Source organism: Convolutriloba macropyga, chromosome 1 (assembly GCF_964194025.1).
Source record: "Convolutriloba macropyga chromosome 1, txConMacr16.3, whole genome shotgun sequence".
In the NCBI taxonomy this organism is placed as follows: domain Eukaryota; kingdom Metazoa; phylum Xenacoelomorpha; order Acoela; family Convolutidae; genus Convolutriloba; species Convolutriloba macropyga.
Genome location: NC_134468.1, coordinates 80,501,965 through 80,517,622, shown reverse-complemented (window position 1 = coordinate 80,517,622; position 15,658 = coordinate 80,501,965). Strand labels below are relative to the sequence as shown.

The following is a 15,658-nucleotide window of genomic DNA, read 5'->3' as shown; positions in this document are numbered from 1 at the left end:
TAAACAGACGTGATGGCCCCTACATTACAGCACCCTGAGGTTAATGTTTTATAAGAGTAATTCGTTTTCGAAGAATGAGTTGAGTAGATTATAATCATATCAATGTAACTTTGATCAAATGAACACAAAACAATTGTTTTCAAAACTTTTTGCTGGATGATGTCCAAGATTGCTCCGGAGAACTTTTGTGCGTCAAGCAGACGTGATAACTGCTACACAAGAGCTACTTGATTTTATTTGATGAAAGGAGTAATTTGTTTACAAATGTTCAGTTGACTAGAATGAAACCATTTGTTTATAATTTTGATCACATAAAAAACAAATATTTGTTTTAAAAACGTTTGCTCAATGCTGTCCAGTCTGGCAATTTCTAGGCTTGAATTGGGGACCTTCTGCGTTTAAACAGACGTGATGGCCCCTACATTACAGCACCCTGAGGTTAATGTTTTAAAAGAGTAATTCGTTGTCAAAGTTTGAGTTGATCAGAATTAAATAATTTGAATATAGTTTTGATCAAAAAAAGACTGAATTTTTGTTTTCCAAATTTTTTGTTTGGTGCTGTGCAGGATTTAACTGGCGACCTTTTGCGTGTACAGTAGATGTGATAACCTCTACACCATAGCGGCACCTTTTTGAGGTTACTGGTTTACAGGAGTAATTTGTTTTCAAAAGTTGAGTTGACTAGAATGAAATCATTTGGATAATATTTTGATCAAATAAAGAGCAATTTGTTTTCAAAACTTTTGCTTGATGCTGTCCAGGCTTGAACTGGAGACCTTCTGCGTGTAACGCAGACGTGATAACCGCTACACCACAGCACCTTGAGGTTAATGTTTTAAAGCAGTAATTCGTTTTCGAAGAATGAGTTGAGTAGAATATAATCATATCAATGTAACTTTGATCAAATGAATACAAAACAATTGTTTTCAAAACTTTTTGCTGGATGATGTCCAAGATTGCTCCGGAGAACTTTTGTGCGTCAAGCAGACGTGATAACTGCTACACAAGAGCTACTTGATTTTATTTGATGAAAGGAGTAATTTGTTTACAAATGTTCAGTTGACTAGAATGAAACCATTTGTTTATAATTTTGATCACATAAAAAACAAATATTTGTTTTAAAAACGTTTGCTCAATGCTGTCCAGTCTGGCAATTTCTAGGCTTGAATTGGGGACCTTCTGCGTTTAAACAGACGTGATGGCCCCTACATTACAGCACCCTGAGGTTAATGTTTTAAAAGATTAATTCGTTGTCAAAGTTTGAGTTGATCAGAATTAAATAATTTGAATATAGTTTTGATCAAAAAAAGACTGAATTTTTGTTTTCCAAATTTTTTGTTTGGTGCTGTGCAGGATTTAACTGGCGACCTTTTGCGTGTACAGTAGATGTGATAACCTCTACACCATAGCGGCACCTTTTTGAGGTTACTGGTTTACAGGAGTAATTTGTTTTCAAAAGTTGAGTTGACTAGAATGAAATCATTTGGATAATATTTTGATCAAATAAAGAGCAATTTGTTTTCAAAACTTTTGCTTGATGCTGTCCAGGCTTGAACTGGAGACCTTCTGCGTGTAACGCAGACGTGATAACCGCTACATCACAGCACCTTGAGGTTAATGTTTTAAAGCAGTAATTCGTTTTCGAAGGATGAGTGGAGTAGAAAATAATCATATCAATGTAACTTTGATCAAATGAACACAAAACAATTGTTTTCAAAACTTTTTGCTGGATGATGTCCAAGATTGCTTCGGAGAACTTTTGTGCGTCAAGCAGACGTGATAACTGCTACACAACAGCTACTTGAATTTATTTTTTGAAAGGAGTAATTTGTTTACAAATGTTGTTGACTAGAATGAAACTATTTGTTTATAATTTTGATCACATAAAAAACAAATATTTGTTTTTAAAACGTTTGCATAATGCTGTCCAGGCTGGCAATTTCTAGGCTTGAATTGGGGAGCTTCTGCGTTTAAACAGACGTGATGACCCCTACATTACAGCAAGCTGAGGTTAATGTTTTATAATAGAAATTCGTTGTCAAAGTTTGAGTTGATCAGAATTAAATAATTTGAATATAGTTTTGATCAAAAAAAGACTGAATTTTTGTTTTCCAAATTTTTTGTTTGGTGCTGTGCAGGATTTAACTGGCGACCTTTTGCGTGTACAGTAGATGTGATAACCTCTACACCATAGCGGCACCTTTTTGAGGTTACTGGTTTACAGGAGTAATTTGTTTTCAAAAGTTGAGTTGACTAGAATGAAATCATTTGGATAATATTTTGATCAAATAAAGAGCAATTTGTTTTCAAAACTTTTGCTTGATGCTGTCCAGGCTTGAACTGGAGACCTTCTGCGTGTAACGCAGACGTGATAACCGCTACATCACAGCACCTTGAGGTTAATGTTTTAAAGCAGTAATTCGTTTTCGAAGGATGAGTGGAGTAGAAAATAATCATATCAATGTAACTTTGATCAAATGAACACAAAACAATTGTTTTCAAAACTTTTTGCTGGATGATGTCCAAGATTGCTTCGGAGAACTTTTGTGCGTCAAGCAGACGTGATAACTGCTACACAACAGCTACTTGAATTTATTTTTTGAAAGGAGTAATTTGTTTACAAATGTTGTTGACTAGAATGAAACTATTTGTTTATAATTTTGATCACATAAAAAACAAATATTTGTTTTTAAAACGTTTGCATAATGCTGTCCAGGCTGGCAATTTCTAGGCTTGAATTGGGGAGCTTCTGCGTTTAAACAGACGTGATGACCCCTACATTACAGCAAGCTGAGGTTAATGTTTTATAATAGAAATTCGTTGTCAAAGTTTGAGTTGATCAGAATTAAATAATTTGAATATAGTTTTGATCAAAAAAAGACTGAATTTTTGTTTTCCAAATTTTTTGTTTGGTGCTGTGCAGGATTTAACTGGCGACCTTTTGCGTGTACAGTAGATGTGATAACCTCTACACCATAGCGGCACCTTTTTGAGGTTACTGGTTTACAGGAGTAATTTGTTTTCAAAAGTTGAGTTGACTAGAATGAAATCATTTGGATAATATTTTGATCAAATAAAGAGCAATTTGTTTTCAAAACTTTTGCTTGATGCTGTCCAGGCTTGAACTGGAGACCTTCTGCGTGTAACGCAGACGTGATAACCGCTACATCACAGCACCTTGAGGTTAATGTTTTAAAGCAGTAATTCGTTTTCGAAGGATGAGTGGAGTAGAAAATAATCATATCAATGTAACTTTGATCAAATGAACACAAAACAATTGTTTTCAAAACTTTTTGCTGGATGATGTCCAAGATTGCTTCGGAGAACTTTTGTGCGTCAAGCAGACGTGATAACTGCTACACAACAGCTACTTGAATTTATTTTTTGAAAGGAGTAATTTGTTTACAAATGTTGTTGACTAGAATGAAACTATTTGTTTATAATTTTGATCACATAAAAAACAAATATTTGTTTTTAAAACGTTTGCATAATGCTGTCCAGGCTGGCAATTTCTAGGCTTGAATTGGGGAGCTTCTGCGTTTAAACAGACGTGATGGCCCCTACATTACAGCACCCTGAGGTTAATGTTTTATAAGAGTAATTCGTTTTCGAAGAATGAGTTGAGTAGATTATAATCATATCAATGTAACTTTGATCAAATGAACACAAAACAATTGTTTTCAAAACTTTTTGCTGGATGATGTCCAAGATTGCTCCGGAGAACTTTTGTGCGTCAAGCAGACGTGATAACTGCTACACAACAGCTACGTGAATTTATTTTTTGAAAGGAGTAATTTGTTTACAAATGTTCAGTTGACTAGAATGAAACCATTTGTTTATAATTTTGATCACATAAAAAACAAATATTTGTTTTTAAAACGTTTGCTCAATGCTGTCCAGTCTGGCAATTTCTAGGCTTGAATTGGGGACCTTCTGCGTTTAAACAGACGTGATGGCCCCTACATTACAGCACCCTGAGGTTAATGTTTTATAAAAGTAATTCGTTGTCAAAGTTTGAGTTGATCAGAATTAAATAATTTGAATATAGTTTTGATCAAAAAAAGACTGAATTTTTGTTTTCCAAATTTTTTGTTTGGTGCTGTCCAGGATTTAACTGGCGACCTTTTGCGTGTACAGTAGATGTGATAACCTCTACACCATAGCGGCACCTTTTTGAGGTTACTGGTTTACAGGAGTAATTTGTTTTCAAAAGTTGAGTTGACTAGAATGAAATCATTTGGATAATATTTTGATCAAATAAAGAGCAATTTGTTTTCAAAATTTTTGCTTGATGCTGTCCAGGCTTGCACTAGAGACCGTGTGAGTGTAAGGCAGACGTGATAACCTCTACTCCACAGCAACTTGAGGTTGATGATTTAAGGGAGAAATTTGTTTTCAAAGGTTGAGTTGACTAGAATGAAATAATTTGAATAATATTTTGATCAAATAAAGAGCAATTTGTTATCAAAACTTTTGCTTGATGCTGTCCAGGCTTGAACTGGAGACCTTCTGCGTGTAAAGCAGACTTGATAACCGCTACACCACAGCACCTTGAGGTTAATGTTTTAAAGCAGTAATTCGTTTTCGAAGGATGAGTTGAGTAGAATATAATCATATCAATGTAACTTTGATCAAATGAACACAAAACAATTGTTTTCAAAACTTTTTGCTGGATGATGTCCAAGATTGCTCCGGAGAACTTTTGTGCGTCAAGCAGACGTGATAACTGCTACACAACAGCTACTTGAATTTATTTTGTGAAAGGAGTAATTTGTTTACAAATGTTGAGTTGACTAGAATGAAACCATTTGTTTATAATTTTGATCACATAAAAAACAAATATTTGTTTTTAAAACGTTTGCTTAATGCTGTCCAGGCTGGCAATTTCTAGGCTTGAATTGGGACCTTCTGCGTTTAAACAGACGTGATGGCCCCTATATTACAGCACACTGAGGTTAATGTTTTATAAGAGTAAATCGTTGTCAAAGTTTGAGTTGATCAGAATTTAATAATTTGAATATAGTTTTGATCAAAAAAAGAATGAATTTTTGTTTTCCAAATTTTTTGTTTGGTGCTGTCCAGGATTTAACTGGCGACCTTTTGCGTGTACAGTAGATGTGATAACCTCTACACCATAGCGGCACGTTTTTGAGGTTACTGGTTTACAGGAGTAATTTGTTTTCAAAAGTTGAGTTGACTAGAATGAAATCATTTGGATAAAATTTTGATCAAATAAAGAGCAATTTGTTTTCAAAACTTTCGCTTGATGCTTTCCAGGCTTTAACTTGAGACCTTCTGCGTGTAAAGCAGACCTGATAACCGCTACACCACAACACCTTGAGGTTATAGTTTTAAAGCAGTAATTCGTTTTCGAAGGTTGTTGAGTAGAATATAATCATATCAATGTAATTTTGATCAAATGAAATCAGTACACTTGTTTTCAAAACTTTTGCTGAATGATATCCAGGCTTGCTCTGGGGAACTTTTGTGCATCAGGCAGACGTGATAACTACTTCACAACAGCACCTTGAGATTAGTGTTTGAAAGGAGTAATTTTTCTGAAAGGTTGAGTTGACTAGAATGAAAGGAATTGAATATAATTTTGATCACACAAAAAACAAATATTTGTTTTCAAAACTTTTGCTTGATGCTGTCCAGGCTGGCAATTTCTAGGCTTGAATTGGGGACCTTCTGCGTTTAAACAGACGTGATGGCCCCTATATTACAGCACACTGAGGTTAATGTTTTATAAGAGTAAATCGTTGTCAAAGTTTGAGTTGATCAGAATTTAATAATTTGAATATAGTTTTGATCAAAAAAAGAATGAATTTTTGTTTTCCAAATTTTTTGTTTGGTGCTGTCCAGGATTTAACTGGCGACCTTTTGCGTGTACAGTAGATGTGATAACCTCTACACCATAGCGGCACGTTTTTGAGGTTACTGGTTTACAGGAGTAATTTGTTTTCAAAAGTTGAGTTGACTAGAATGAAATCATTTGGATAATATTTTGATCAAATAAAGAGCAATTTGTTTTCAAAACTTTCGCTTGATGCTGTCCAGGCTTTAACTTGAGACCTTCTGCGTGTAAAGCAGACCTGATAACCGCTACACCACAACACCTTGAGGTTATAGTTTTAAAGCAGTAATTCGTTTTCGAAGGTTGTTGAGTAGAATATAATCATATCAATGTAATTTTGATCAAATGAAATCAGTACACTTGTTTTCAAAACTTTTGCTGAATGATATCCAGGCTTGCTCTGGGGAACTTTTGTGCATCAGGCAGACGTGATAACTACTTCACAACAGCACCTTGAGATTTGTGTTTGAAAGGAGTAATTTTTCTGAAAGGTTGAGTTGACTAGAATGAAAGGAATTGAATATAATTTTGATCACACAAAAAACAAATATTTGTTTTCAAAACTTTTGCTTGATGCTGTCCAGGCTGGCAATTTCTAGGCTTGAATTGGGGACCTTCTGCGTTTAAACAGACGTGATGACCCCTACATTACAGCACCCTGAGGTTAATGTTTTATAAGAGTAATTTGTTGTCAAAGTTTCAGTTGATAAGAATTAAATAATTTGAATATAATTTTGATCAAACAAAGACTGATTTTTTGTTTTCCAAATTTTTCGTTTGGTGCTGTCCAGGATTTAACTGGCGACCTTTTGCGTGTACAGTAGATGTGATAACCTCTACACCATAGCGGCACCTTTTTGAGGTTACTGGTTTACAGGAATAATTTGTTTTCAAAGGTTGAGTTGACTATAATGAAATGATTTGAATAGTATTTTGATCAAATAAAGATTAATTTGTTTTCAAAACTTTTGCCTGATGCTTTCCAGGCTTTAACTGGAGACCTTCTGCGTGTAACGCAGACGTGATAACCGCTAAACCACAGCACCTTGAAGTTAATGTTTTAAAGCAGTAATTCGTTTTCGGAGAATGAGTTGAGTAGAATATAATCATATCAATGTAACTTTGATCAAATGAACACAAAACAATTGTTTTCAAAACTTTTTGCTGGATGATGTCCAAGATTGCTCCGGAGAACTTTTGTGCGTCAAGCAGACGTGATAACTGCTACACAACAGCTACTTGAATTTATTTTTTGAAAGGAGTAGTTTGTTTACAAATGTTCAGTTGACTAGAATGAAACCGTTTGTTTATAATTTTGATCACATAAAAAACAAATATTTGTTTTTAAAACAATTGCTCAATGCTGTCTAGTCTGGCAATTTCTAGGCTTGAATTGGGGACCTTCTGCGTTTAAACAGACGTGATGACCCCTACATTACAGCACCCTGAGGTTAATGTTTTATAAGAGTAATTTGTTGTCAAAGTTTCAGTTGATAAGAATTAAATAATTTGAATATAATTTTGATCAAACAAAGACTGATTTTTTGTTTTCCAAATTTTTCGTTTGGTGCTGTCCAGGATTTAACTGGCGACCTTTTGCCAGTACAGTAGATGTGATAACCTCTACATCATAGCGGCACCTTTTTGAGGTTACTGGTTTACAGGAATAATTTGTTTTCAAAAGTTGAGTTGACTAGAATGAAATCATTTGGATAATATTTTGATCAAATAAAGAGCAATTTGTTTTCAAAACTTTTGCTTGATGCTGTCCAGGCTGGCAATTTCTAGGCTTGAATTGGGGACCTTCTGCGTTTAAACAGACGTGATGGCCCCTACATTACAGCACCCTGAGGTTAATGTTTTATAAGAGTAATTCGTTGTCAAAGATTGAGTTGATCAGAATTAAATAATTTGAATATAGTTTTGATCAAAAAAAGACTGAATTTTTGTTTTCCAAATTTTTTGTTTGGTGCTGTCCAGGATTTAACTGGCGACCTTTTGCGTGTACAGTAGATGTGATAACCTCTACACCATAGCGGCACCTTTTTGAGGTTACTGGTTTACAGGAGTAATTTGTTTTCAAAAGTTGAGTTGACTAGAATGAAATCATTTGGAAAATATTTTGATCAAATAAAGAGCAATTTGTTTTCAAAACTTTTGCTTGATGCTGTCCAGGCTTGAACTGGAGACCTTTTGCGTGTAACGCAGACGTGATAACCGCTACACCACAGCACCTTGAGGTTAATGTTTTAAAGCAGTAATTCGTTTTCGAAGGATGAGTTGAGTAGAAAATAATCATATCAATGTAACTTTGATCAAATGAACACAAAACAATTGTTTTCAAAACTTTTTACTGGATGATGTCCAAGATTGCTCCGGAGAACTTTTGTGCGTCAAGCAGACGTGATAACTGCTACACAACAGCTACTTGAATTTATTTTTTGAAAGGAGTAATTTGTTTACAAATGTTAAGTTGACTAGAATGAAACCATTTGTTTATAGTTTTGATCACATAAAAAACAAATATTTGTTTTTAAAACGTTTGCTTAATGCTGTCCAGGCTGGCAATTTCTAGGCTTGAATTGGGGACCTTCTGCGTTTAAACAGACGTGATGGCCCCTATATTACAGCACCCTGAGGTTAATGTTTTATAAGAGTAATTCGTTGTCAAAGTTTGAGTTGATCAGAATTAAATAATTTGAATATAGTTTTGATCAAAAAAAGACTGAATTTTTGTTTTCCAAATTTTTTGTTTGGTGCTGTCCAGGATTTAACTGGCGACCTTTTGCGTGTACAGTAGATGTGATAACCTCTACACAATAGCGGCACCTTTTTGAGGTTACTGGTTTACAGGAGTAATTTGTTTTCAAAAGTTGAGTTGACTAGAATGAAATCATTTGGATAATATTTTGATCAAATAAAGAGCATTTTGTTTTCAAAACTTTTGCTTGATGCTGTCCAGGCTGGCAATTTCTAGGCTTGAATTGGGGACCTTCTGCGTTTAAACAGACGTGATGACCCCTACATTACAGCACCCTGAGGTTAATGATTTATAAGAGTAATTTGTTGTCAAAGTTTCAGTTGATAAGAATTAAATAATTTGATTATAATTTTGATCAAACAAAGACTGATTTTTTGTTTTCCAAATTTTTCGTTTGGTGCTGTCCAGGATTTAACTGGCGACCTTTTGCGTGTACAGTAGATGTGATAACCTCTACACCATAGCGGCACCTTTTTGAGGTTACTGGTTTAAAGGAATAATTTGTTTTCAAAGGTTGAGTTGACTATAATGAAATCATTTGAATAGTATTTTGATCAAATAAAGAGCAATTTGTTTTCAAAACTTTTGCCTGATGCTGTCCAGGCTTTAACTGGAGACCTTCTGCGTGTAACGCAGACGTGATAACCGCTAAACCACAGCATCTTGAGGTTAATGTTTTAAAGCAGTAATTCGTTTTCGAAGGTTGAGTTGAGTAGAATTTAATCATATCAATGTAACTTTGATCAAATAAACACAGAACAATTGTTTTCAAAGCTTTACGCTGGATGATGTCCAAGCTTGCTCCGGAGAACTTTTGTGCATCAAGCAGACGTGATAACTGCTACACAACAGCACCTTGAATTTTGAGTTTAAAAGGAGTAATTTTGTTTTCAAATGTTGATTTGACTAGAATGAAACCATTTGAATATAATTTTGATCAAACAAAGAACAAATTTTTGTTTTCAAAACTTTTGCTTGATGCTGTCCAGGCAGGCTTGCACTAGAGACCGTGTGAGTGTAAGGCAGACGTGATAACCTCTACTCCACAGCAACTTGAGGTTGATGATTCAAGGGAGAAATTTGTTTTCAAAGGTTGAGTTGACTAGAATGAAATAATTTGAATAATATTTTGATCAAATAAAGAGCAATTTGTTATCAAAACTTTTGCTTGATGCTGTCCAGGCTTGAACTGGAGACCTTCTGCGTGTAAAGCAGACTTGATAACCGCTACACCACGCACCTTGAGGTTAATGTTTTAAAGCAGTAATTCGTTTTCGAAGGATGAGTTGAGTAGAATATAATCATATCAATGTAACTTTGATCAAATGAACACAAAACAATTGTTTTCAAAACTTTACGCTGGATGATGTCCAAGCTTGCTCCGGAGAACTTTTGTGCATCAAGCAGACGTGATAACTGCTACACAACAGCACCTTGAATTTTGAGTTTGAAAGGAGTAATTTTGTTTTCAAATGTTGATTTGACTGAAATGAAACCATTTGAATATAATTTTGATCAAACAAAGAACAAATTTTTGTTTTCAAAACTTTTGCTTGATGCTGTCCAGGCTTGCACTAGAGACCGTGTGAGTGTAAGGCAGACGTGATAACCTCTACTCCACAGCAACTTGAGGTTGATGATTTAAGGGAGAAATTTGTTTTCAAAGGTTGAGTTGACTAGAATGAAATAATTTGAATAATATTTTGATCAAATAAAGAGCAATTTGTTATCAAAACTTTTGCTTGATTCTGTCCAGGCTTGAACTGGAGACCTTCTGCGTGTAAAGCAGACTTGATAACTGCTACACCACAGCACCTTGAGGTTAATGTTTTAAAGCAGTAATTCGTTTTCGAAGGATGAGTTGAGTAGAATATAATCATATCAATGTAACTGATCAAATGAACACAAAACAATTGTTTTCAAAACTTTTTGCTGGATGATGTCCAAGATTGCTCCGGAGAACTTTTGTGCGTCAAGCAGACGTGATAACTGCTACACAACAGCTACTTGAATTTATTTTGTGAAAGGAGTAATTTGTTTACAAATGTTGAGTTGACTAGAATGAAACCATTTGTTTATAATTTTGATCACATAAAAAACAAATATTTGTTTTTAAAACGTTTGCTTAATGCTGTCCAGGCTGGCAATTTCTAGGCTTGAATTGGGGACCTTCTGCGTTTAAACAGACGTGATGGCCCCTACATTACAGCACCCTTAGGTTAATGTTTTATAAGAGTAATTCGTTGTCAAAGTTTGAGTTGATCAGAATTAAATAATTTGAATATAGTTTTGATCAAAGAAGACTGAATTTTTGTTTTCCAAATTTTTTGTTTGGTGCTGTCCAGGATTTAACTGGCGACCCTTTGCGTGTACAGTAGATGTGATAACCTCTACACCATATCGGCACATTTTTGAGGTTACTGGTTTACAGGAGTAATTTGTTTTCAAAAGTTGAGTTGACTAGAATGAAATCATTTGGATAATATTTTGATCAAATAAAGAGCAATTTGTTTTCCAAACTTTTAACTGATGCTGTCCAGGCGTGAAATGGAGACCTTCTGCGTGTAAAGCAGACGTGATAACAGCTACACCACAGCACCTTGAGGTTAATGTTTTAAAGCAGTAATTCGTTTTCGAAGGTTGAGTTGATTAGAATGTAATCATATCAATGTAACTTTCATCAAATGAACACAGAACAATTGTTTTCAAAATTTTTTGCTGGATGATGTCCTAGCTTGCTCCGGAGAACTTTTGTGCATCAAGCAGACGTGATAACTGCTACACAACAGCACCTTGAATTTAGAGTTTGAAAGGAGTAATTTGTTTTCAAATGTTGAGTTGACTAGAATGAAACCATTTGAATATAATTTTGATCAAACAAAGAGCAAAGTTTTTGTTTTCAAAATTTTTGCTTGATGTTGTCCAGGCTTGCACTGGAGACCTTCTGCGTGTAAAGCAGACGTGATAACTTCTACTCCACAGCACCTTGAGGTTGATGATTTAAGGGAGAAATTTGGTTTCGAAGGTTAACTTGACTTGATTTAAGTCTTTTGAATATAGTTTTGAGCAAACGAAGACTGAATTTTTGTTTTTCAAAGTCTTTGTTTGGTGCTGTAAAGGATTGAACTGGCGACCTTCTGCTTGTACAGTCGACGTGATATCCGCTAATCCATGGCGGCACCTTTTTGAGGTTACTGGTTTACAGGAGCAATTTGTTGTCAAGGGTTGAGTTGACTAGAATGAAACCATTTGAATAATTTTTTGATCAAATGAAGAACAATTTGTTTTCAAAACTTTTGCTTGAAGCTGTCCAGGCTGGCAATTTCTAGGCTTGAATTGGGAACCTTCTGCGTTTAAACAGACGTGATGACCCCTACATTACAGCACCCTGAGGTTAATGATTTATAATAGAAATTCGTTGTCAAAGTTTGAGTTGATCAGAATTAAATAATTTGAATATAGTTTTGATCAAACAAAGACTGAATTTTTGTTTTCCAATTTTTTTTGTGTGGTGCTGTCCAGGATTTAACTGGCGACCTTTTGCGTGTACAATAGATGTGATAACCTCTACACCATAGCGTCACCTTTTTGAGGGTACTGGTTTACAGGAGTAATTTGTTTTCAAAAGTTGAGTTGACTAGAATGAAATCATTTGGATAATATTTCGATCAAATAAAGAGCAATTTCTTTTCAAAACTTTTGCCTGCTGCTGTCCAGGCTTGAACTGGAGACCTTCTGCGTGTAAAGCAGACGTGATAACCGCTACACCACAGCACCTTGAGGTTGATGATTTAAGGGAGAAATTTGTTTTCGAAGGTTGACTTGACTTGAATGAAGGCTTTTGAATATAGTTTTGAGCAAACGAAGACTGAATTTTTGTTTTTCAAAGCCTTTGTTTGGTGCTGTAAAGGATTGAACTGGCGACCTTCTGGTTGTACAGTCGACGTGATATCCGCTAATCCATGGCGGCACCTTTTTGAGGTTACTGGTTTACAGGAGCAATTTGTTGTCAAGAGTTGAGTTGACTAGAATGAAACCATTTGAATAATATTTTGATCAAATGAAGAACAATTTGTTTACAAAACTTTTGCTTGAAGCTGTCCAGGCTGGCAATTTCTAGGCTTGAATTGGGAACCTTCTGCGTTTAAACAGACGTGATGACCCCTACATTACAGCAAGCTGAGGTTAATGTTTTATAACAGAAATTCGTTGTCAAAGTTTGAGTTGATCAGAATTAAATAATTTGAATATAGTTTTGATCAAAAAAAGACTGAATTTTTGTTTTCCAATTTTTTTGTTTGGTGCTGTCCAGGATTTAACTGGCGACCTTTTGTGTGTACAGTAGATGTGATAACCTCTACACCATAGCGTCACCTTTTTGAGGGTACTGGTTTACAGGAGTAATTTGTTTTCAAAAGTTGAGTTGACTAGAATGAAATCATTTGGATAATATTTTGATCAAATAAAGAGCAATTTCTTTTCAAAACTTTTGCCTGATGCTGTCCAGGCTTGCACTGGAGACAGTGAGTGTAAAGCAGATGTGATAACTTCTACTCCACAGCACCTTGAGGTTGATGATTTAAGGGAGAAATTTGTTTTCGAAGGTTGACTTGACTTGAATGAAGTCTTTTGAATATAGTTTTGAGCAAACAAGGACTGAATTTTTGTTTTTCAAAACCTTTGTTTGGTGCTGTAAAGGATTGAGCTGGGGACCTTCTGCTTGTACAGTCGACGTGATATCCGCTAGTCCATGGCGGCACCTTTTTGAGGTTACTGGTTTACAGGAGCAATTTTTTGTCCAGGGTTGAGTTGACTAGAATGAAATCATTTGAATATTATTTTGATCAATTGATGAACAATTTGTTTCCAAAACTTTTGCTTGATGCTGTCCAGGCTTGCACTGGAGACCTTCTGCGTGTAAAGCAGACGTGATAACTTCTACTCCACAGCACCTTGAGGTTGATGATTTAATGGAGAAATTTGTTTTCGAAGGTTGACTTGACTTGAATGAAGTCTTTGGAATATAGTTTTGAGCAAACAAAGACTGAATTTTTGTTTTTCAAAACCTTTGTTTGGTGTTGTAAAGGATTGAACTGGGGACCTTCTGCTTGTACAGTCGACGCGATATCCGCTAATCCATGGCGGCACCTTTTTGAGGTTACTGGTTTACAGGAGCAATTTGTTGTCAAGAGTTGAGTTGACTAGAATGAAACCATTTGAATAATATTTTGATCAAATGAAGAACAATTTGTTTACAAAACTTTTGCTTGAAGCTGTCCAGGCTGGCAATTTCTAGGCTTGAATTGGGAACCTTCTGCGTTTAAACAGACGTGATGACCCCTACATTACAGCAAGCTGAGGTTAATGTTTTATAATAGAAATTCGTTGTCAAAGTTTGAGTTGATCAGAATTAAATAATTTGAATATAGTTTTGATCAAAAAAAGACTGAATTTTTGTTTTCCAATTTTTTTGTTTGGTGCTGTCCAGGATTTAACTGGCGACCTTTTGTGTGTACAGTAGATGTGATAACCTCTACACCATAGCGTCACCTTTTTTGGGTACTGGTTTACAGGAGTAATTTGTTTTCAAAAGTTGAGTTGACTAGAATGAAATCATTTGGATAATATTTTGATCAAATAAAGAGCAATTTCTTTTCAAAACTTTTGCCTGATGCTGTCCAGGCTTGCACTGGAGACAGTGAGTGTAAAGCAGACGTGATAACTTCTACTCCACAGCACCTTGAGGTTGATGATTTAAGGGAGAAATTTGTTTTCGAAGGTTGACTTGACTTGAATGAAGTCTTTTGAATATAGTTTTGAGCAAACAAGGACTGAATTTTTGTTTTTCAAAACCTTTGTTTGGTGCTGTAAAGGATTGAGCTGGGGACCTTCTGCTTGTACAGTCGACGTGATATCCGCTAGTCCATGGCGGCACCTTTTTGAGGTTACTGGTTTACAGGAGCAATTTTTTGTCCAGGGTTGAGTTGACTAGAATGAAATCATTTGAATATTATTTTGATCAATTGAAGAACAATTTGTTTCCAAAACTTTTGCTTGATGCTGTCCAGGCTTGCACTGGAGACCTTCTGCGTGTAAAGCAGACGTGATAACTTCTACTCCACAGCACCTTGAGGTTGATGATTTAATGGAGAAATTTGTTTTCGAAGGTTGACTTGACTTGAATGAAGTCTTTTGAATATAGTTTTGAGCAAACAAAGACTGAATTTTTGTTTTTCAAAACCTTTGTTTGGTGTTGTAAAGGATTGAACTGGGGGCCTTCTGCTTGTACAGTCGACGCGATATCCGCTAATCCATGGCGGCACCTTTTTGAGGTTACTGGTTTACAGGAGCAATTTGTTGTCAAGAGTTGAGTTGACTAGAATGAAACCATTTGAATAATATTTTGATCAAATGAAGAACAATTTGTTTACAAAACTTTTGCTTGAAGCTGTCCAGGCTGGCAATTTCTAGGCTTGAATTGGGAACCTTCTGCGTTTAAACAGACGTGATGACCCCTACATTACAGCAAGCTGAGGTTAATGTTTTATAATAGAAATTCGTTGTCAAAGTTTGAGTTGATCAGAATTAAATAATTTGAATATAGTTTTGATCAAAAAAAGACTGAATTTTTGTTTTCCAATTTTTTTGTTTGTTGCTGTCCAGGATTTAACTGGCGACCTTTTGTGTGTGCAGTAGATGTGATAACCTCTACACCATAGCGTCACCTTTTTGAGGGTACTGGTTTACAGGAGTAATTTGTTTTCAAAAGTTGAGTTGACTAGAATGAAATCATTTGGATAATATTTTGATCAAATAAAGAGCAATTTCTTTTCAAAACTTTTGCCTGATGCTGTCCAGGCTTGCACTGGAGACAGTGAGTGTAAAGCAGACGTGATAACTTCTACTCCACAGCACCTTGAGGTTGATGATTTAAGGGAGAAATTTGTTTTCGAAGGTTGACTTGACTTGAATGAAGTCTTTTGAATATAGTTTTGAGCAAACAAGGACTGAATTTTTGTTTTTCAAAACCTTTGTTTGGT

General features: G+C 35.3%; 1 protein-coding gene and 3 non-coding genes across 4 annotated transcripts in view; 1 reads left to right on the top strand and 3 right to left on the bottom strand.

The window, feature by feature from the left end:
* Positions 1-15,658, top strand: part of LOC142351429 (uncharacterized) — a 239,390-nt gene that overhangs the window by 23,152 nt on the left and 200,580 nt on the right. The window lies entirely within an intron of this gene.
* On the bottom strand, positions 749-821 carry Trnav-uac (transfer RNA valine (anticodon UAC)). The gene has a single exon. It is a non-coding gene; the product is annotated as a tRNA-Val (tRNA).
* Trnav-uac (transfer RNA valine (anticodon UAC)) lies at positions 4,479-4,551 on the bottom strand. The gene has a single exon. It is a non-coding gene; the product is annotated as a tRNA-Val (tRNA).
* Positions 12,323-12,395, bottom strand: Trnav-uac (transfer RNA valine (anticodon UAC)). Its single transcript has one exon. It is a non-coding gene; the product is annotated as a tRNA-Val (tRNA).